The sequence below is a fragment of the Numida meleagris genome, chromosome Z (genome assembly GCF_002078875.1).
Source record: "Numida meleagris isolate 19003 breed g44 Domestic line chromosome Z, NumMel1.0, whole genome shotgun sequence".
NCBI lineage: Eukaryota > Metazoa > Chordata > Aves > Galliformes > Numididae > Numida > Numida meleagris.
In genome coordinates, this window is record NC_034438.1 from 18,881,222 (window position 1) to 18,904,975 (window position 23,754).

The 23,754-nt window shown below is 39.3% G+C and overlaps 1 protein-coding gene and 1 long non-coding RNA gene across 4 annotated transcripts in view; one reads left to right on the top strand and one right to left on the bottom strand.

Annotated features, from left to right (window-relative positions):
* PDE4D (phosphodiesterase 4D) overlaps positions 1-23,754 on the bottom strand; it is a 606,949-nt gene that overhangs the window by 340,084 nt on the left and 243,111 nt on the right. The window lies entirely within an intron of this gene.
* Positions 3,166-18,045, top strand: LOC110389450. Of its 2 annotated transcripts, XR_002433223.1 has the most exons (4): positions 3,166-3,277; positions 5,472-5,684; positions 7,152-7,388; positions 15,313-18,045. It is a non-coding gene; the product is annotated as an uncharacterized LOC110389450 (long non-coding RNA). The 2 variants fall into 2 exon arrangements; XR_002433222.1 differs by lacking the exon at positions 15,313-18,045 and having other exon boundaries at positions 7,152-11,320.

Sequence of the window (23,754 nt, forward strand, 5' to 3'; positions counted from 1 at the left end):
AAGGGAGGCGGGAAGGAAGGGAGGCGGGAAGGAAGGGAGGCGGGAAGGAAGGGAGGCGGGAAGGAAGGGAGGCGGGAAGGAAGGAAAGACAACTACTATATGTGTTCCTGAACACTGCTTCAGAGAGAACAGACATAAATGACCCTGTCCATTTCTTAAGAATTCCTACTGTAGCACTCAAGATGTGGTTTTCAGAACAGAGAACAGCTTAACTTTTCAGGAAAGATGAACATTGGAGCCTCTTACAGACTTATCAAAGGCTTACGTACTCCATTAATCTTTTTTAATCACATGTAGTGATTAGAAATGTACATAAGTACTTTTCACATAATACACAATCCCCCCACTGTATTAATCAGACACTTGTTAATATTGCATCTGATAAGTAGGTACCTCATCACAAAAATAGAAGGCATACTGACAGCTCACAACCAGGCCCTTCATTCTGTCTGATCTTACGCAAACTGATATTCCTGACATATGACTACAAGTATTAACATTTTACCTAGCAAAACAATAAGCCATATAATACAGTACAATATATGCATCTTGGTGTCAACAGTTTTACAGTCTAAGCCATTACAGAGGGAGAGCTATGGGACTCATGATAGAAGGGAGAACAGACTGCCAGAAGAATCCAGCTTGCTCTAACTGCTTGTATCTTAATGGTGGCTTAAGCAAGATTGATATTAAAATGTTTCAAGGCTGTGTGAACAGTGCTCTAAACAAGAAAGATGTATACACAAATCAATTACTATTCTTTAAGTACAAAATGGATTAAATTATAAATTTAAGAGAACTAGAGCACTTACAGATAAGGTCAGACCTATGGAGGACAAACTATATGTCCTGAAACCAGAATGGATCCCCCCTAACACAATATTCAGGAGTAAGCTTTAAATGTAAAGCACCATTTTTTTTTCGAGGAGCTGACTGAAATAAGATTATGTGAATATGAAATTTCAAATACTGTATTTCCTATTTAGCCAAAGTATGATAAAACTATGTGTCAAATTTTCTCACTTTTCTAAATAGATAATTAACTGAAGACCAACTAGCAATGGGCTTAATGGAATGTAGCAACAAGTAAGATTAGAAAGCACACTATAGTACTTGTGCTTTCCTTTTTAGGCCTGTAAGTCTGACAACACATGCAAGTTCTCCGGTTATTTATTCTAATTCTCTGTTAGACTCACTACTTCCCTACTTTCTTGCTAAATAAAACCTGTTTGTAAGATGACCCCGTATTACAAATCATTTAGAAATATGTATGAATTGTTCAATACGAGTATTTTAAAAGGTTAGTATTTGGAGCAAAACAAACATTTCCTACAGTCAACATCATGTTAAAAAAGGCACTCTACACAACCTCAAAACTTTCCGAAACTCATTATAGGAAGTGCATTTAAACAAAACTGCACTTTTTAATACTGTGAAAGTCTTTTCCCTTTCACATTGCCCAAACCTGTTTGTTCACTTCATTACTGTCGCCTTTAATACATGTCCTTTCTGTTTTCTTGAACTGTTCACAATAACTGTCATAACACATAATCATACATGATACATTTCCTTCGTAATTTTTTTGAAAAACATACTTATTTTCAGTTTACAAAGTAAAGTAGCTCTGCCTGAATTTGCTCTCTTGGTTTTTTGTTTGTTTGGTTTTTGTTTCAGTCCTGCATGTTCTCATTTCTAGGCTGTTTTATGAAAAGCAACGGTTAGAAAGCCTTAATATTGTTGGAGGTTATGTTTAATTATAAGGGAAAATGAAGTCCCATACATCCAGTTTCCTCTTTTAATACATGCAATGTCTGATCAGGCACACTGGTTTTAAAACTTTCTTTAAGAAAAAAGGGCACACATTCTTCCCCCCCTCCTTTTCAAGAGCAACACTATCAGAGGAGAACTTGTTACTCAAAGCCAGGTCTGTCATAGTAAGCTGAAAAACAGCAGTTACTGTTTTAGATTTTTTTTCTGTTATTACATTTTAATGTACCATATACTAAGCTTGCTTGCCTTTGATTGATTTTGTCTGTAGTATGTATCCACACTTAACCATACACTGACTCCAGACATCTTTGTCAAGAAACCTTTACTGTTTATTATGCTGTATATTCGTTTTTGAATCCATGATTAACCTTGATATTATAACATAATTTTCCCCTTATATGTGCTTGCTAATATATTTTAACATGCAGTACAGAAATACATTTTAGCCACAAAAACATTCATTTTAAAGATGTAGGATACATACCAATCACATAGCTGTGGTGTAGATTTAATATCTAGATTTAAACACGTTTATGTACTGCTTATCATGTGTGACTTACTTTGAATATATTTCAGGCCCTTCCACTCTCTACATTACATATTTATTTGAAAAATACTGAGGATAAAATGTGACAAGAAAAAAAACAAACAGAACACATTAAGATGTCAGGAGCATTAAAGCAAACAGGCAAGTGTTATTGAGTTATAATAATCTGGTATGTATCATTTGGAAAAAAGAATAAATTAAGAAATGAAATTATGCTGCTGTTTTGCAGAAGATGGGTACAACAAAATGAAGATTTTTTTTTTATATTTGATTACAAAGACATGGCTAAAAAATGATTGAGTTACAGAAAAAAAAAAAGTGCTACTGAATCATTTAACAAGGGTTTCCCTTTCTGTCTTTCTGCTGTTTTTCCTAGCAACTGCTTTAATAAGAAGTACTTTTTCATATATACAATCTATTCCCACCCATCTCTATCAAGTGCTTCTTAATTTGAACTTTGCTGAGAGATAAAGTCATGTTATCCTGCTTTTCAGTTTAGAGGCGGGGGAAGAAGGGGGAGAGGGGACATAAATTGGCTACAAATGCATAAAATGTATTAAAGGATACATTAAAAAAAAAAAAAGACTTCTTTATTGTTCTAGCCTGAACAGCACAGAAACGGACAAGAACTTTTCCTTCTTAAGACTCCAATTTTTTTTTTTCCTGGTAGAAGGGGAAAAAGGGAGTTATCATCTAAACACAAAGGAAAAAAGGTAGCTTTGAAAAAAGCAAATACATGTTGGTTTTTTTTTTACTTCATATTTGTTATCTATCTCACTGTTTTAAACTTCAGATATGAAATGAACCTGAGTCACAAACTAGAACTATTGAACTGTCTCTTTCAGTCAGAGCGATTCATGCCTACGTCAAGCAAACACAAGCCCTGACACCAAGGAGAGAAATGCTCTATGCAGACAAGTTAACCTGACATCCTGTAACAACCTGCTCAGTGCTTACCAGGTATGTGCCACAGTGAAACGCCGCTGCTTTGGTATGTTGCTGTTCAAAAGCATCCTGCGTAAAAGCCTGGGAGAGTTTCGAGGAGAAATAACTGGAGACAAGCGAGGAGAAGCAGATGAAGATTTCTTAGACGTCCCAGACTTTTCATATTGCAACAGGTTTTCCCTCAGGGTCTTCACAAGATCTTCATTTAACCATGGATTTTGACAGTGTGAATTATCCACCTCAGGAACAGCCAGGGTGTCTGGGCTTGTCTGCTGAGCCATGCCTCCCAAGTAAGCCTGCTACTAAGGTCTGCTACTGCCTTATAATGGCTTGACTGCTTAACAAAATCTCCTTTCCAGGTCGCCTCCAAGGAACTATGCAGAGCTCCAGGCTCTTGCTCAGCCTATGCTGCTCTCAACATGGTGTCGCTGCCCTCAGCCTCTCTCTGCAGATTATGATCTGCAAAGAAAAAAGTGAACTAACCCCTCCACAGAAACCTATTAAACATTACCACTCCTCTCACAGTCCTCTTGCCAAAGATCACTTATTAGCTATCATAACAAGTGCACACAGCCTTTTGTCAGAGCTGTAAAGCTGCCTGTTAAACTATTGGAACTAATGTGCTGCAGCTGCTTGAGTAGCTTCTCGTTATGTACATAAAAAGTGCTGGAGGAGGGCTTTAGCATCACATGTGTGCTCATTTGTTTGGTTATTCTTTCCTTTTGCTTATTCCTGAACCTTCAGGGAGGCCTGAAAGGAGGGTGGACTATCCTCTTTTATGTTTTTTTTTCTTTTTTTTTCCCATGACCTACCATATTTATCTTCATCATTCCCAATTACAAATTAAGATTACAAATTTCTACCCCAGACGAACTAGTAAACACTAAAACAATGTAAAAGGGTTCCAGTTCTGCCTTCTCTTCCTTATCCCCAGCCCAACAACAACAGTTTTATGACAACCACTTTTCAAATGCATTTAGGAAAGGCTAATGCCACCTTACATTTTTCAGAAATACAAAACAGACATGATGTTCAAAGTTGCAAACAAACCAAAATCAGACTATGACAGACGGGTATCTGTGTAACGAGATGCTCCTGATTCAGTGTATCATCATCACTACTTGAACTATGAAAGTGCCTTTTTTACTGTTTGCTGTTGGTGAGGAAACAAACTGTCTAATGTTATGAAAAGGGAACCTCAGAAATATAAAAAGCAGAAGTACTTGCATTTATTTCATCAATGCACACTGCTATTATATTTCATTTAAAAATATTTTAATTGAATTATACAAAGAAGATATCAGTGCAGTTTTTTTAATACAAGAAAACCTTTTTCAGTCAATTCTAAGTGATGAGGTTGTTGTTGCTTTTTAAGACTTATTTTTAATTAAAATAACTCACTCCAGCTATTCTGAAGGAGGAAATTTTCATTAATGTGCTCAGTTTTGTTGATGACTGATGGCAAAGACCTGTAATAACCAGTGGAAGGCTAATATTTACTTAAGCTTGCTGCATTCACTTTAACAGTGACAACAATAACATTTCAGTTATAAACATACTTCCTCTTCATTCTAAAGGAACAAGTCACCACTTTATGAAAGACTTCTCTTTAACATCTGAGCATTGGTTACATATTATTTTTGTTAGTAATATATTTTTCTCTTTTCCTTTATCTTACAATCCTGCTTTCCTTTATGAATACAAATTTCATTTTACAAGAACACACGGTATCCAGGTTTTCAATGGGGTGAAGGTTGTTTGACCACAGTTATATTGCCACATGTGAAAGGCAGATACTGTTACCTACATTAAGGTGAAATCAGAAATCCCACAAAAGCAGACCGGTACCAAAAAAGGAGAGGAATCATCTTTGTACTTAGCACCGAGGTCAGAAATCCTGAGAATTATAAAGAGAACATCATGACACTGGCAGAAGCAGGGCAGAACAGCAACTGAAAGGTCAACTTACATTAAGAATGACATTGCTATCAGGTGTCAGCCACATTATGTAGACAAGTTTAACTATATTGCGTCATACGTGAAATTCGATAACAGTGTATTTACAAATTTAACTCAGTCTTGGACAGTGCCATAGAATGCAGGAAACACCACGCATTCCATTTTGTCTATTTTTCTTGAATTTTATTGTATGATTTAATCAGGGTGCATGTCATGGTTTTAGTTGGAATAAAGTCAGTTTTCTTCACAGAGTCTTGTATGCTGCTGCTATTTGGACTTCTGATGAAAACAACGTTGATAACACACAGATGTGTCAATTGTTGCTGAGCCACGCTGCACCAGGCCAAGGCCTTTTCAGCTTCTCACGCTGCCTTGCCAGAGTGGAGCTGGGGCTGCACAAGGAGCTGGGAGGGGACAGAACCAGGAAAGCTGACTCAAAATGGCCAAAGATATATGTCATACCGTACGTCATCATGCTGAATTATAACAGTGGGGTAAAGATTTAGGAATGGTGGGATGCTTGGAGCGATGGTGTTTGTCTTCTCAATAAACAGTTACATGTGGTGAGCTCTGCTTTTCCTAGACATGGCTGAATACCTGCCTGCCAGTGGGAAGCGGTGAATGAATTTCTTCCTTTTCTTTGCTTGTACATGCAGTTTTCATTTTACCTAAGCTGTCCTTAACTCATGAGTTCTCTCACTTGCACCTTTCCAGTTCTCTCCCCCACCCCACTTGAGGAAAAAGAGTGAGTGGCTACAGGGTGCTGAGCTTCTGCTGGGGTAAAGCACAGCAGTGTGAACATCAACACTACCTAAATATAAACAAAGATCCAGATATAATTAAAACTTCAAAAAAAATTTTGAATTACGAAATTTAAACTGGAAATGAACTGTTAATCCACAGACAGAAAAAATAACTGATTAAATCATAATTAACACGTAATTAACACAATCACTCCTATTCCTTTTTCTTTGGAAGAACAATACACACAGCACTGCTCTCCAACAAGTAGAATAAATACACATATTCTGCTTATGGAGCATAATAGAAGTGATTATTTTGTTTGCATGATGAACAAAAAATATCACTTGAGTTAGTCTGTTAGGCTACGCAAGTCCTATCATTTTTTTCAAACAATACAGTTTGTATAGTGAAACCCAGGTTATTTAATGCTATGAAATACTGCCATCTTATGTCTATACCAAAGCATGGTCTTAAGAGAACTGTAATGGCTTTATTAAGCCAGAAATTCTTTTGAGAGATCAATGAATCAATGACATAAATAAGACTAATAACACTGATTTCAGTTCATAATTCAGGCTGGACTACTTTACAGAGAAAATGATAGAAAAGGAAAGCGTTAGTCCACATATCTAGTGTCACTTCCCTTTTCTTTAGTAATATTAGGATTAAGGACCATTAGTTTGACACCTAGCATATGTACACGGACTGGACTCATTGAGGTGGGTTGGAGCTTGATGATCCTCGAGGTCACTTCCAACCCAAGCTATTCTATGATTCTACGATATGATTCTATGATCTCTTGACGTCCCTTCCAACCCCTAGAATTCTGTGATTCTGTGATTACAGGTGCTGGTGGGTAGCCACATATTCAAAGAGGTGATAGGGAACACGTACAGAACAGCAAGATAAAACCTGTTAGCAGAAAATATGAACACAGTCATTATTAAGTAGCAATAATTACTTAAAAACTAAAATGCTAAAGGAAATATGAATGCAGATATTGCATTTCCCCAGACAGCTTAATCTGATATATATGCACCTCTTCCTATGGAGCATTAACAAAATGAAAGAAAAGATTCTGGGAGTACTAAAAAAATCTTCACGTGATCAGAACCATAGACTAGGTTTTTCAATCAAGATTAGGAAAAAAAAAGGTATTTCACTTTTTTTTTTTTTTTTAATGCAGATGAGTATGGGTGGACTGCTCAATGGACGAAGAACTGGCTGCAGGATCAAGTCCTGAAAGTGGTGGACAGAGGCTCCATGTCTGGATGGAGATTGGTGACAAGTGGTATTTCACAGGGGTTGGTGCTGGCGCCGATACTCTTTAATATCTTCATCAGTGACACTGTCAGTGAGGTTGAGTTCACCCTCAGAAAGTTTGCTGATGACAGCAAGCTGTGGAGTGCAGTTGATTTTCAAGGTAAGTCTGGATAAGGCCCTGGGCAACCCAATCTAGCTGTGGATGTTTATGTTTATTGTGGGGGAGTTAGACTAGATGACCTCTAAAGGTCCCTTGCAACTCTAAGGATTCTATGATTCTTTGATTCTATGAGTTAGTCTCCTGGGCTCTTCCCCAGTCCTAACATTGAGATCACTAAAATAGTGCTGTGAAATTCCAACGCTCGAAAAAATTATTTACTTCTTCCAAAATAAGACATTTGAGAGCTCATATATATCACATTTCCAACAGCTAATACTGATACTGCATTAAGTATAATTATATTGTGTGTCTCAATTGCACCGATTCACTCTCAGATTAAATATTTAATATATTCACAGTAAAGTCTATTCTTCCAAATTTTGCTTAGTCATAACTGCATAGGAAAAAGTTATATCAAGATCATATTTAGCCTTACCTACTACGCTTTCAACTAAAACAGCCTAAGGCTCAAAAGAAAAATAGACAACTAGAATTTTCTTATAACAGACATTCAGTCTTACAAAACCTGAGAAGAATCAATAACTTCTATTCTCTTCCAGTTATCAAAATATTATATTTAAAAAAAAAGAAGTCAAGCACTTTTCAGAAACTTTGCTATAAAATATGCTCCTTACAATAAACAAACATTACAGGCTGAAAGTGTTCACTCCTCTGTTCATCATCAAGATCAGAAAAGATAACTTCTGTGATTAATACTGCAGTAATAAAACTGGTACTACTTGATTTTTGCATAAAAAAGAACAAACAAGGATTAAAATGTAATTACTGTGTTAGAACTAGAGTAGGATAAAGTCAATATAATTTTATAGCTAATAACTCAAACTATAAAATATGAGGTTGTGACTATTCTTAAAGATATTTGTTAGAATATTTCTTATTGAAGCGTAAATGGAGTCACTCATAATGTACAGAAAACCTATTTCAAATAAAATATGAAAAGTAATTGAAATATCTTATTTGAGATCAAGCAGAGAACTCCAGACAAATAGGAGCACAAGTAGAAGCACAAACTTCTGATGCGATACTTCTCTTAGAGCAAGTGGATCAGTGTTGCTGGATCATAGGAGAGTTTGTGTTCATAGGGACCTCAGGTGATGAAATCTTAAAGCAGGGCTAGCTGTGAGGTCAGACCACGCTGGAGTACTTGAGCACCTGAGAATGGCGCAGAAGAAGTGGGAAAGAAAAGCACACAGAAACTCAGAGTTGGTTGCGAAGAATGGATGCTATATAATGGCTTAATTCCCTGAAGTAAACAACAGGTTTCCTAGGCTATGGTGTGGTAGAGACAAGCCCTAATACTAGATAAAAAACAAAATAAGAATCTTGAATGATGGCATAATGCTCACCTAGGAAAAGAGGTTAAGGTGTGAACTGCAGAGCACTGCAGTAAAGAAAGAACATTAAGATAAAAGAAGGATAAAATAATAATAATAAAATAATAATTAGTAGGTGAGAGGAATTCAAAAAAATGTTATGTACTAGTAAAGTTCTCAATATCATTTTCATACCTGCCAATCACCACATTCTCAATGATATGTGGATTTTCCAAGCTAGTTTGATAGTGCTTATCAAACTGTTTTCCCATCCAGATCGTCAGGTAGATAGACGTATATAAATTTGATTTCAAAAAGAGAAGAGAATGAAGAAATAACAGCTATTGTTATGCCTGAAGTCAGGTATCATCAACATCAACAAAGCAGTTGCCATCACTTGAAATTTTAAAGCACTTCTATTCCTGAGATAATAAAAACTATTTTCATAGTTTCAGCTCAGATTTATCTTACAATTTATTAAATTGGGAGTGAGATTGTATTTAGCCAGTATTTTTATTGTTGTTGTTGTTATTATTATTATTATTATTGAAATGTTATTGTGATTCTACAAAAATAAAGTGCTGTTCAGTTGTTTACTTTCCCAAATGAGCTGCTGGACTTCTGCTTTATCTTTTCTGAGCGTGGTATAATCAGTAGAGATAAAGGAACTCTGAGCATACAATATGAAACAGAACAAGCACATAAAACAGCTACTTTCTAAAACATGGCCAGACATAAGTCTAAGATTTTAAACTCATGCACAAAGACGTCAGCAGTGTTTTATGTAGATGTCACAGAAAATGCTTATACATATACTTCCAAAATAATTTGCTAAATTGAATACATATCCATAGCAGAACTTCCAAAATAGCTGTAAACTCAATACAAATATTTAAACAGAACAGTTCAATGTGCTTCTGACAGATGAGTTGAAAACTGAAATTCTCTCCAAATCTTCTCAAGATTCTACAATTCTTTCTACAATTCATGCTACTATGAATAACTAATGCTGTTTTTGGAATGCTATTTGTTTCTGAAATACAATTCTATGAATTGAGCATTGTTGGAGGTGATCCGTTGTTGTCCTGTAAATTCTGCAGTGAATGAACTGTCAAAGAAATTGAACTAAAAACACTCACTCACATACAGGAATACAACAACAAAAAAGAAATGGGGGAAACAGGGACCTCAAGAGGAGCATACTTAGTATTTTGTTATAAATGAAAAGAGTATATCAGCACAGCATAGAACAGCCTAAAGATTTTGCTCTAACAAGATCCAATGTTCCTTAATGTACAGGTATAAGAAAAATGGGTCTATATTGAAGAGCTTTCATTAGAAAGGTCTGCTAACAAAATCCCGTTTGACTAAACAAAGAAAGCAAACATCATTTGAAAATAAAAGTTTTATCATACCAATTGTTGGAAAAAAGGCCTCAGCTAGAGTGACACATGCTAGAATATTTAACAGAAACAGAAACTTCATAAAGAAAGAAGCAGCATTACTTTTAAAAATACAATATTCAGTGTGGCAAGAAGCATGCTTTGCAGGGAAAAGTTAGGAAGATGCATAATTCCCCCCCACACACATATTAATATAAAAGTGAATCACCTCAAATGACAAATAAGAATAAGCAAAGTAGCAATTGTGTAGTAAAAACATTTCCTGGAGTAGAATTAAGGGAAATTGATGTACTTTTACATGACTACCTCAAAGAATGGAGAGGAGTATTTGGCAATACTCCTCCCATTGCAACACTTAGAAGCTATTAGTTAAGCTCTGAACTGTAATTGAAGGACAGGCCTCATATGATCAGAAAACACCCATAAGCAAAAACAGCTGCAGGGCAATCAGGAGGAGAGCGGAAGGAAGAGGGCAGTAGAAAGGGCAGGGCGCAGAAAGAGCCAGGCCAGGCCAAGCCACCTCCCCAGTCAGTATTTAGTATAGATATGGGATTGCTTAAAAAGTACAGAGCTAGGCAAGTTGTAGTCATCATCTTGGACTTCTTAAGGCTAGAACTTGTAAGTGCTGTCACAGCTTTGGGGAGTATCATAGAATCACAGAATTAGCAAGGTTGGAAAAGACCTACAAGACCATCCAGTCCAACCATCCACCTACCACCAATATAACCTCAGTAAACCATGTCTCTCAACACAACATCTAAACGTTTCTTGAGCACAACTTACTACACTAATTTACTTATGAAAGCATAATTTTGCCTGCTGATGTCACTGCATGGATGATGGATTTGTGAAAATCTGAGGATTACAAAGCATCACAAAAAAACACTTGGCAAGAAGTATATCGTATTCCAGATTCCCAAAATCCAGAGTTTATTTTTGAATCTAGCAGGAGCAATAGCTCTTACCAAGCTAGACTTGGGTCCTCCAACCAATGTGGTTAAGCCAGAGTATTATGTAGAAATAAACAAGGACATTTCTGAGCAGACCTGGGCAGTTTACTCAATAAGGAATGTGCATCATCTGTTAAATTCTAATCAACATGTTATTTTGACCGTGTGCTAAAAGCTGGGATGAATTCAAAGAAATATTTATAAAATCTAGAGAGGTCTGAAAAAAAAAAGAGTATAAAAGTCTACAATATGTTCCTAAGGCTAATTCACTGTCTGTAGGTGAGCTATTATTTGATGGCAAAAAGTAAGTGCATTAAAAGAGAAATCACAGCTAATGAGAAAGCATTAATACCACAGGTTGTTTCAGAATTCTGAGACTTCTATGTAAGCTGTTGAATTTATGATGGGTTCAGTTCAAGCTTGTTCCTTTAAATTGTTCTTAGAATTTCCCTTCTAAGAAATTTTGAATAGATAAAGACACCTTTTAAGAAACTCTTTTATATAGTTCATTTACAGCCACCTCAGTGTCTTTTCTATGCATGTTAGTTGTAACTTGACATATTTGTAAGAACTGGAATTTAAACAACACAAAGAATTTGCTTCTACAGTGTTATTAACAAATATGATTCTTAGCCAGGAATAAACTAGCACCAGAAGCCAGAATACAAAGCACAAGACGAAAAGTTGATATATAACTAATGCCTTAAAAGAAAAGAGTAACAAAGTTAATTTCCTCAGTGCATCTAATTAGAGACATCCCAAATTATCTATTGAAATAATCCTTTCACACATACAATTAAAGAAATGAAATGTAGCTAACTAAAAAATGGAAGTACAGCTGATATCAGACACTCTTACAATACTGCAACAGCATTTAAGCAAGAGGGTTATATACAGTCTATCAGGTTAGAAAAAACAATATATTTCTAATAAAAACCAATATATTTAGTAGACTGAGCAAAACGAGTATTTTAAGGATGTTTTGTTTATGAACCTTTGTCCACTGACATCAAATAATGATGAAATAGTAGAAGCAGGATGATGAAATAGTAGAAGAAATAAAGACCCTTCAGGAAAAACTCTAAAAACGGAGCAATGCTTATCCAATACAAAATTGTACACAATTGTGTCACCACTTCATCACTAGTTCAAGGAACATTTCTAGTTTTAGAGAACTTAATATTCCAAACCTTCTGATTGGGCATAATTGTAAGGAATATGTCCCTTTTTTCATCTGTAAAACTGATGTTCTCCAAGGGGTAAGAAAAATTGTCAGACCTTTATAGAATATGTTAAGTATCTGTACTACATTAACACCCTTGAATTACTGACTGAAGCCAAACCAAGCTAGCATGACAAAAAAAATATGCAAAAAATTTCAGTTAGACATCCAAAATTCTGAATTGGATTTTAAAATATCCTTCTGGTGCTTAGATAGGATATTCTGTCTTTAATGTTAACAAAGAAAAAAAGAAAGGTTGCAAAACTGCAACCTTGGACTTCCGAAGGGCAGACTTTGGCCTCTTTCAGAGCATGGTTGAAAGAGTCCCTTGGGAGGTAGTTCTGGAGGGCACAGGAGCCCAGGACGGCTGGGAATACTTTAAGGAATTTATTTTAATGGTGCAGGAGCTGGCCATCCCCAAGTCACGGAAGATGAGCCACTGGGGTAGAAGACCAGTCTGGCTGTACAGAGACCTTAAACTGGAACTCAGGAGCAAAAGGAAGGTTTATGGTCTTTGGAAGAGGGGGCAAGCAACTTACGACGATTACAAGTACCTAGTGAAGCTGTGCAGGGAGAAAATTAGAAAAGCCAAAGCCCAGCTAGAACTGAACTTGGCCACTAAGGTGAAGAACAGCAATAAATTTTTCTATAAATATGTCAACAGTAAAAGGAGGGCTAGGGAGAATCTCCATCCCTTGTTGGATGCTGAAGGCAACACAGTGACCAAGGATCAGGATAAGGCTGAGGTACTTAATGCCTTCTTCGCCTCAGTCTTTAATAGTAAGACTTCTTGTGCCCTGGGCACACAGCCCCTTGAGCTGGCAGATGGGGATAGGGAACAGAATAGGCCATGCACAATCCGCAATGAGATGGTTTTGGACCTGCTCCGCAAACTGGACACTCACAAGTCCATGGGGCCAGATGGATTCCACCCTAGAGGGTGTTGCTCCCCAGAGCGAGTTGGCAGATGTGGTTGCCAGGCCTCTCTCCATCATCTTTTGACAGTCCTGGCTAACAGGGAATGTCCCAGTTGACTGGAGACTAACAAATGTGACTCCCATCTTCAAGAAGGGCCGGAAAGATGATCCTGGTAGCTACAGACCTATCAGTCTCACCTCAGTGCCAGGGAAGGTTATGGAACAGATAATCTCAGGATACATTGCGGATCAGTTAAAGGTCAACCAGGGGATCAGGCCCAGTCAACATGGGTTTATGAATGGTAGATCCTGTTTGACAAACAGGATTTTATTCTATGACAAGGTGACCCGCTGAGTGGATGAAGGCAAGGCTGTCGATGTGGTCTACCTGGACTTTAGTAAGGCTTTTGACACTGTCCCCCACAGCATCTTTGTGGAGAAGCTGGCTGCCCATGGTTTGGATGGGCATATGCTCTGCTGGGTGAAACACTGGCTGGATGGCCGGGCGCAGAGAGCTGTGGTCAGTGGAGTTAAATCCAGTTGGTGGCCAGTCACAAGCAGTGTCCCCCAGGGCTTGGTGCTGGGGCCTCTTCTATTCAGCATCTTTATCAATGATCTTGATGAGGGGATTGAGTGCACCCTCAGTAAGTTTGCAGATGACACCAAGTTGGGAGGGAGTGTTGATCTGCCAGAGGGTAGAAAGGCACTACAGAGGGACCTGGATAGACTGCATCGATGGGCCAAGGTAAACCATATGAGTTTCAATAGGGCCAAGTGTCGGGTCCTGCACTTTGGTCACAACAACCCCAGGCAACCCTACAGGCTTGGGGAGGAGTGGCTGGAAGCTGCCTGATGGAAAGGGACCTTGGTGTGCTGATGGACAGTCAGCTGAATATGAGTGAGCAGTGTACCCAGGTGGCCAAGAAGGCCAATGGCATCCTGGCTTGTATCAGGAATGGTGTGGTGAGCAGGACTAGGGAAGTCATCCTGTCCCTGTACTCGGCATTGGTGAGGCCTCACCTCGAGTACTGTGTTCAGTTTTGGGTGCCCCAGTACAGAAAGGACATGGAGGTGCTGGAGCAGGTCCAAAGAAGGGCAACAACGCTGGGGAAGGGCTTGGAGAATATGCCCAACGAGGAGTGACTAAAGGAACCGGGGCTGTTTAGTCTGGGGAAGAGGAGACTGAGGGGAGACCTCATTGCTCTCTTCAAATACCTGAAAGGTGATTGCAGTGAGAGCGGGGCTGGTCTCTTCTCACTGGTGACAGGTGACAGGACAAGGGGAAATGGCCTCAAGTTGTGCCAGGGGAGGTTTAGGTTGGATATCAGGAAAAACTTCTTTCCAGAAAGGGTTGTTAAGCACTGGAACAGGCTCCCCAGGGAGGTGGGTGAGTCACCATCCTTGAATGTGTTTAAAAACTGTTTGGATGTGGTGCTTGGGGACATGATTTAGTGGTGGGTTGTTAGAGCAGAATGGTTAGGTTGTGGTTGGACTTGATGATCTTGAAGGTCTTTTCCAACCTGAGCAATTCTATGATTCTGTGATTCTATGATTCGAAAGAACACACATAAAAGCTCACTAAAAATAGAGTTTGCCAGTAAGTGGAAAAGGAACTCAGGACTTACGGAGATTTTTATATAGTCAAATGTAAAACATTAAATCCATTAACTGACAGAGATAATCCAGAGGCTAGAGCAAGAAGGAACATAGTATTTTTTCAAGCTTTATAATCCTGCTGTTTGTTGCTGTTTTTTACAGTGTTTTTATTTATTATTAGACTTCAAATAATTAGACAATGGCATAATAGTTGCATTAAGAATAAATATTGGGTCTATTTATATCTTGACTATAAAATGAAAAGCAAAAAGAAAAACTGAGAAAGGGAAAAAGTCTTCCTATCATTTTCACCGATTAATGTAGCTCAAGATAGGGACATTTCAAACTGATCTTTTAAAATTTTGGATCCACTAGATTTGCTAGCTACTTGCACAACTAAAGGCTGTTACATCAAGTGGATATTTTCACAGCAACTAAATCCAAGAACTGCCTGTAGGAATCCTTAGTATTATGTAGCAGAAGTTTGCCTTTTGTGTTCCAGGAGACTGCTACATGTTCAGAGCCCTGCTTTCCTAGAAGTGACTGAACATCTGCCTGCTGATGGTAAGTAGCAAGTTAATTCCTTGTTTTGCTTGGCTCATGTGTGCAGCTTTTTCTTTACCTGGTAAATGTCTTTACCTCAACCCACCAGTTCCCACACTTTTACCTCTCTGATTCTCTCCACCCGGGAGCAAGTGGCTGCATGGTGCTGAGCTGCCTGCCAGGTAAGACCACAGCACTGCTCTTATAAAGAATCAAAGCCGTGGAATACAATGGTCTGGAAGAAAATGCCTGATGACAGCACATTTCCTCTTTAGTGAGGTTGGAGTACCTCTGAAGACTGTTGTAATCCTAGAATAATTTGCAGAATGTGTAAACTTGTCCATACATAAGATTAAATACTCCTTTGCTGTTAAAGGAGACTGTGACCATGTCTTCAGGGAAGAGAGAGATCAAGGCTCTCTTCTGGAAACAAGCGCTTAACAACAGAACTGCATTTAAGACACTGCTTGCAAAATGAAGCATTGTCCTAGAGAAGAGTTCTCTCTCCAAAAATCAAGACTCCTCTAGAGTCTTGAGATGGAAAGAAAACATTCACAGAGACAGTAGCCTTTGTTATACCTGATAAAAATTTCTGATGCATAAATGAAGAGAATCAGAAAAAAAGTTACCTGTTCAGCCATCAATGCATTTAAATTCCTGTGTGAACACTGAGGCTTTAACCTGTCTGTTCCTTCTGTGGCAGCAGCTTTCATTAATGAAGAAAAAATGCACATCTCCTGTGTGCATCATACAAGTGTGATGAATGTAACTGAAGTGCTAAAGACCAAGAAAATAAGAAAGAAACATATCGGGTGAGACTAAACATTTATCTATCTGAATATAATGTCTCTGACAATTGCTAAGCACCAATAATGATGGAAGAGTAGAAGATAAGAAGCATGCAAGAACACTTCCCATAATGTGAAATAATAATTTACTTAATGATTCTCAATGGGTTTTTCTTTCGTGTTTTGTCTAGTCATTTCTTGAACCACTGAGAATTTTAGCATCCACAATTCCTGACACAAGAACTTCTACAACTTAATTCAGTAGACAGCAACTTATTTTTGAACCCTCGTTTCTGCTTGGAGCGGAAGGAGGAGCCTTCCGCTTTTTCCTGAAGTCTCCCTGACCAACAGATATGAAGCTCTAGGGATCGAAAGAGAAGATGGTATGGGTAGTGGTTGAGAACGGGCAGCCATGTTCAGAAGGTCTAATTGAGAACCCAAGTCACAACCAGTGCCACTGAGAAAAGGCAGGGAGTCTTAGTAACTGGCAATTAGTAATTAGTAATCTGTGCTGAGGGGCACTGACACACTCACCTGCTGCCTGGATAACCTCTCTAAAGAGGTTTCCTGCCGGGCAGGGGCCCATATTTGTGCTGTCAGGGAGAGGATACCAGGATACCAGGTATGATAAAGCCAGAGGACTACTATTTACTGGTCTTTCAAGCAGAGTTGCATGAGGCTGCAACTAAAAAATTTTAAAAAAAATCAAAAAAGACTTTACAGCTCTTGGGAATATACTGAAGGGATTGGGAGCACAGGTAGTGTTCTCCTCAGTTCTCCCAGTTGGAGACTGGGATATCTGGGTTCTATGATCTGGGACAAACCTTCAATAAACCAGAAATGTTGATGTGGGATGTAAGACAACTGACCAGGAAAAGCAAGAATATCCTAGGCAGGAAGTTAGCTGGAAGTTAGTATCACCACGGCTTTAAACTAGATTTTATGGGGGAAAGGGATGCACTGATGAGTAATAAAGAAGAGTCAGGGAACACTGTTGCTTTAGGAAGCATAGGGCGAAAATCTCAGATTTATACCAGAGGTTTTTGGGATAACTTCTTCAAGAAGGTAAAGTGGATGGAAGCTCAGCTGAAGTACCTCTATACCAATGCACACAGCACAGGAAATTAGCAGGAGGAATTGGAAACCATGGTTCAACTGGAAAACCGATCCTATTCCTATCACAGAAATATGGTGGGATGACTCACATAAACGGAATACCATTATTAAGGGCTATAAGCTTTTTAGAAGGGATAGGCAAGGTAAGAGGGGTGAGGGAGTTGCCTTCTATGTTAAAAAATGGATAGATTGCAAAGAGCTGCCTCTGAGAAAGAGCCATGACCAGGTTGAGAGCTTGTGTGTTAAAATTAGGGACCAGATCAATAAAGGACATCTTGCGGTTAGGGTCTACTACAAGCTGCCTGACTGGGGGAGCCTGTTGAGGCCTTCTTGCTTCGGCTGCAAGAACCGTCACACTCGCAGGTACTCATCCTGATGAGAGATTTCAATCACCGGGATATTTGCTGTGAAAACAACATGGTGAGCCGCAAGTAATCCAGGAGACTCCTGGACTGCACTGATGATTACTTTCTGGTTCAGATATTGAACAGACCTACCAGAGGTTAAGCTTGGCTGGACTGGTAGCGCACCACAGGAGATAATTAAAGTGGTTAAGATCAGAGGCACACCGGGCTGCAGCGACAATGCCCTAGTCAGGTTCACGAACTTGAGGAACACCGGTGTGGCAAAGAATAGAGATAAAAGTAGAATCTGGGAGAAGAACTCTTTGAGAGCAGCCCTTTACGCAAAGACTTGGGGGTTCTGATGGATAAAAATCTGGACATGAGCCAGCAGTGTGTACTTGCAGCCCAGATTACCAACAGTATCCTGGGCTGATTCAAAATAGGGTTGTCCAGCAGAGCGAAGGAGGTGACTGTGAGGCCCTTGTGAGGCCCCACTTGGAGTACTGCATCCAAGCCTGGGGCCTTCAGCACAGGAAGGGTGTGGAGCTGTGGGAGCAGGACCAGAGGAGGGACACCAAGATGACCAGTGGGCTGGAGTGCCTCTCTTGTGAACAAAGGTTGAGGTAGCTGGGCTTGTTTAGCTTGGAGAAAATAAGGCTCTGGGAAGACCTCATTGCAGCCTTCCAGTACTTGATGGGAGTTTACAAGCAGGAGGGGGACTGACATTTTACACAGTCTAATAGTGATAGGACAAAAGGGTCCTTTTAAACCTTTAACCTAAAAGATATAGTTTAGATATTAGGAAGAAATTTTTTACTCAGAGGGTGGTGAGGCACTGGAACAGGTCACCCAGAAAAGCTGTGGATGCCTCATCCCTAGCCAGGTTGGATAGGGCCCTAGGAAGTATGACCTTCTATGTGGCAACCCTGCCCACAGCAGGGGGGTTGGAACTAGATGGTCTTTAAGGTCCTCTCCAGTTCACACCATTCCATGATGGAATGATTCTATGATATTTGCTTATGCTGAACCTTGGAGATATTGATGAGACAAGGAATGCATAATTGTCTTACATTTAAGTCTGTTAGGATTCGTTGGCCTCAACGGAAGCTTTTTCAGAAAGGCAATTTTAAACCGCAGGAATGAAGGAAAGCTACTGTGAATTTCTTTCTCTGTTCCAGAGTCGGACTTTGAGAATGGTGGTTCAGTGTTGTTGTGTTGAATACAACAAAAATGGCAATACTCTGTTGCAAAACAGTACCCTACTGAATGGTCCCCAAAGTGGCTCACTAGCGAGCTTTGAGTATGTACTATGGCACATAAGATGCTGTAGGAAAAATGTTTCTGCTGCCCAGAAGATCTTTCTCATGGGAGCTCCCCTTCGGTCAAAGCCTGATGGTTACAAAGATTAGAAGGTATTAAATTGAAAATACAATCTTAGAAAAGCAAGGGTTGAAGTGCTGTCTTGTTCCAGTCCCCAGGGACTTCCGCACAGATGAATACTGTAATTTTTAAACCAGTTCAGCTTTCAATGTTCTTTATGAAACCCATTTTGGAGAAACAGCAGACATAAAAAATGGTTCAGAAATGCCTCTAACTCTCCCATCTCCAGAAAAATAACCCAAAGCAGTTTGTGGTGCTCTGACAAGACACAGGGCACCAAAGGAAGATGTAACAGTTCAATAAATTAATTAGATGGTACCTTCTATGTGTACCTTCTTACTGTGTAATGCTTAAAGATTGGCTTTTTTTTTTTTTAACTGTTGCTAAACGATGAGAATGCATAGTGAGCATCGAAAACAAGCTCTTCTGGTAACCTGAAGGTCAAACAGTCTTGGAGCCTACACAGAAAAACCATACATAGGAAAACAACCTCTGTTTCTTGCAAATATGTCCTAGATCCATCCATTCTCAACTAAGTGTTCCTAAGGGAAGATGAATCTCTAAATAATACTAGGTTGAGAAATTATCTAACAATACAGCCAACATGCACCACAGGATAAATGTGCATTCAGATAAACACTCAAAAGAAAATCAAAAGGCTAAACAAAAGAGAAATAGTGTGTTGGAAGGAACACATGAAGAAGGGTACACAGAACTAGAAAGGAAAGCCTAAGGTCTAAGAAATGGCAGTGATGGTGTAGGATAAAGAACAGTACTGAAAAGTTAGTTCTGCTGATTTTGGTAAATGATCAGCTAGGTCTCTCGAAACTTTATAACTCAAAGGAAATCAAAACCCTGGTGGGATATTTATGTTGTTGTCTATAGATTATGAATGCCATTATGCTGACAGACGGCTTTACAACATCAGCGTTGTAAATTAAGAACCCTGGGGAAGTGTATATCTGGCATATGATAAGTTGTGGGCTTGCACCTAGAATCCAGTTTGCAGTTACATGATTATGTGATCCCATCTGCCCACACAGCCACAACTCCCATCTTCTATCTTTTCTCCTGGCCTTGACAAATACAATTTTGCCAGCTACGCAAAACTCTGCTGACCAGAATAATTTCCCTAGCCAATCATTTCGATATGACACTCTACTCAATTTTATGTCTCTGATCCTGATTTTGCTGACACAGATTGCCTGCCTTGGCTTTTAGAAGTCTTCCCTGGCTATTACACACTACCTCTTTTTTTTTTTTTTTTTCATTTTGCTGAAATGTCAACTTCCACTTACAATACCCATTTCCTCCAGCCCTCTGTCATTACTAAATGCCTTCAACCTGTCTTCAAGTTAGTCCTTCTATTAAGGGATGTTGCCTATAAACATCTGAAAACTTTATCTCATTATCTACTTTCAAAACCTTACTAGTAGTGATTTTAGAACCTGCCAAACTAGGGTACAGAAAACAATAATTTTTGTAGCCATGCGCTCCCTTTTAAATCTTTCTACCAGTCTCCAACTTGTTGATTTAATCTGCAATGTCTCTTTGGCAGGTAATGTTAGTTTAGAGATCACAGAATCATACAAAGACAGCTCTGAAAGTAATGCCTCCTGTTTTATTACACTGGCTCACGATGTCAGAGGCAGATATTGGTGGTATGGCAGCAAAGGCTGAACCTTCCCACCAATATCTCATCATATTTTGTTGCTGTGCAATACATGGCAGCAGAGGACCAGTCTGACAAAATGGCATCTGACATGGAAGTGCGAATGAAGCAAAGGTGTGTCACTGAATTCCTCCATGTGGAAAAAACTCTACCCATTGACATTCACTGACATTTGATGAGCATCTACGGAGACCAAACAGTGGATGCGAGAACAGTGAGACTGTGGGTGGTGCATTTCAGCAGTGAAGACAGTGACAGTAGGTCACCTCTGCTGGTGCAGATTTTTAAGAGTGTGACGTGCAGATTTTTGCTCATCAGTAACAAAAATGCAAAGCTATTGGCAGTGCCTGTGTTGAAAAAGAATGTTTTGCAGCTGAGAATTTGCTCTATCAATCAAATACTGTTACTGTGCTCTTTGTATTGATCGTAGTTTCCATGGAAAAAATAGGAAGCATTACTTTCAGAGCAATCTGCTTAGAAGGACATGACTTGGAAGACACTTTTAAAGACTGCCCAGTTCTGACCCCCTGCCGTGGGCAGGGCTGCCACCCACCAGCTCAGGCTGCCCGGGGCCCCATCCAACCTGGCCTTGAACCTCCAGGGATGGGGCACCCACAGCTTCTCTGCGCAGCCTGTGCCAGTGCCTCATGATCCTCTGAGTAAAGAATTTCTTCCTAACATTTAATCTAAATCCCCCTTCTTTTAAACCAAGGGCTTCCTTGAAGTCTTTTCTCCTTACCACTATCAGATTACTTTAAAAGTCACTCTCTCTCCTGTTTATGAGCTCCCTTTAAGTACAGGAAAGCCACAGTGAGGTCTCCCTAGAGCTTGCTCTAACCTAGGCTAAACAAAATCACCATAGTTCACAGGAAAGGTGCTCCAGCCCTCTGGTAATTTTTGTGGCTCTCCTCTGGAACTGCTCCAACAGCTCCACGTTTCTTGTGCTGGGGGCCCCAGGCCTGGATGCAGTATTCCAGGTGGGGCCTCAGGAGGGCAGAGCAGAGTGGAGCAATCACCTCCTTCACCCTGCTGGTGAGCCCTTTTAAAATCAGCCCAGGATACTGTTGGTGATCTGGCTGCAAGTACACACTGCTGGCTCATGTCCAGATTTTTATTCATCAGAGCCCTTAAGTCCTTGCCTGCAGGGCTGCTCTGTATAAGTCCTTCCCCAGACAGTATATGTACCTGGGATTGCCCTTGCTCCTGTCTTTGTTGAATCTCATTAGGTTCCCTTGGGCCCATTTTTCAAGTCTTTCCAGTTCCTTCTGTATGGTATCCCTTCCTTCTGTTGTGTCAACTGCACCACTGCATCAACTGCAACTGTTGTGTCAGCTTGGTGTCATTAGCGAACTTGCTGAGAGCACACTCAATTCCACTGTCAGTGTCACTGATAATCATGTTGCAGAGCACTGGTCACAAGATAGACCCCTGGGGTTCACCACTTGCCACCGGCCTCCATCTGGACATAGAGCCGTTGACCACAATCCTCTGGTTTTACCATCCTACCAATTCTTTATCCACCAAACAGTCCAGGCTTCAAATCTGTATCTCTCCAATTTAGGGATAAAAATGTGGTGGGAGACCATTTCAAAGGCCTTGCACAAGTCCATGTAGATGACATCAGTTGCCCTTCCTTCATCCAACAATGACATCACTCCATCATAGAAGGCCACCTCATTGATGAGGTACAATCTGCACTGGGTGAAAACATGCTAGCTGTCACAGATAACCTCCTCATTTTGCATGTGCCTTAGCATATCTTCCAGAAGGATCTGCTCCATGATCTCCCCAAGCACAGACATGATATTCACCAGCTAGTAGTTTCTAGACCTGTAGTCTCCCAGATCTTCCTTTCTCCTTTTCTTAAAATGAGAGTGATGTTTCCCCTTTTCCAGTAACCAGGCAGATCACATGACAGCCACAACTTTTTGAATGTGATGGAGAGTGGCTTGGCAACCACATCAGCCAGATCCTTCATGACCCTGGCATGCACATCACTGGGCCCCATACACATGTACACATTCGGTCTCTTCAGATGATCTCAAACTTACTCTTTGCTTACTCTGGTAGGAATTTTGCATGCCCAATCCCCACCTAGAGATTCAAGGACAGATACTGTTGTGTTTGTTAATATGTATTGCTTAGAGCTTGAGACAGTAAAGTTCAGGACTACAGCTACTACATAATGAAGCTACATAAAAAATGAGCAAAACACGACAGTAAAAAAAATTAACATTTCTGGAGTCTTTGAAAACCTAAGCCCATGGTTCCTTTAATATCCAACAAAATATAATGATCTGTAACTTACAAAGAAATATATGAATATCAGTTACCATCAGTTACTAGTCGATGCAAGATACAAAGCTTACAGTAAGAAAATGCTCAAAATTTACAAAATCAGATGCCTGTAAACATCTGGGAAAATACAAGTAGAAATTCCCCCTCTAGTGGATTTCGGGAAGAATTGCAGAGTTATAATAAAGCAAGCAGGGTATCTAAAGGGCCTTTTTAAATTATTTGTTACTCAGCTTTTTAATAAAATTATTTAACATATACCTTAATGCAGTACTTCTGAGACATGCACAAGTACTACAGCCTGACTAGTCCAGCTTCTATACAGAATAAAAAACTTCAATAAGCAGCTTAAAAAATAACAACAACAACAAAATATCACAGTGTACAAAGGGGTAACACAAAAGCAAAGAAAGAATGTAAGGAAATAAATTTTCACCATGTAGAATAGTGATTAGTACACAGCAGTGACAAGATTATGAGCACTATGATATATGAAATACTTATGAGTATTTCAAGAAAAATAATAAAGTATATTCACAGATGTTCTAAAGATACCATCCACTCAATAGGAAGGGAAATTTTCTTGTTAGAAATCTAAGATGACAGTATTATAGATTCATCTGCTGGCTGATCAAAACCAGATATTAGTCACTTGCAATGGAATAGGACAAGATTTTGGTCATCTGGACAGAAATAATAAAGAATTTTTCAAGGGGAAAACAAGCAGGTGCTTTCTGTTGAAAATGAACACTGAGCATTAGAGGACTGGTAAGAAAAGAAAAAGGGGAGGGGAAGGGAGGGGAGAC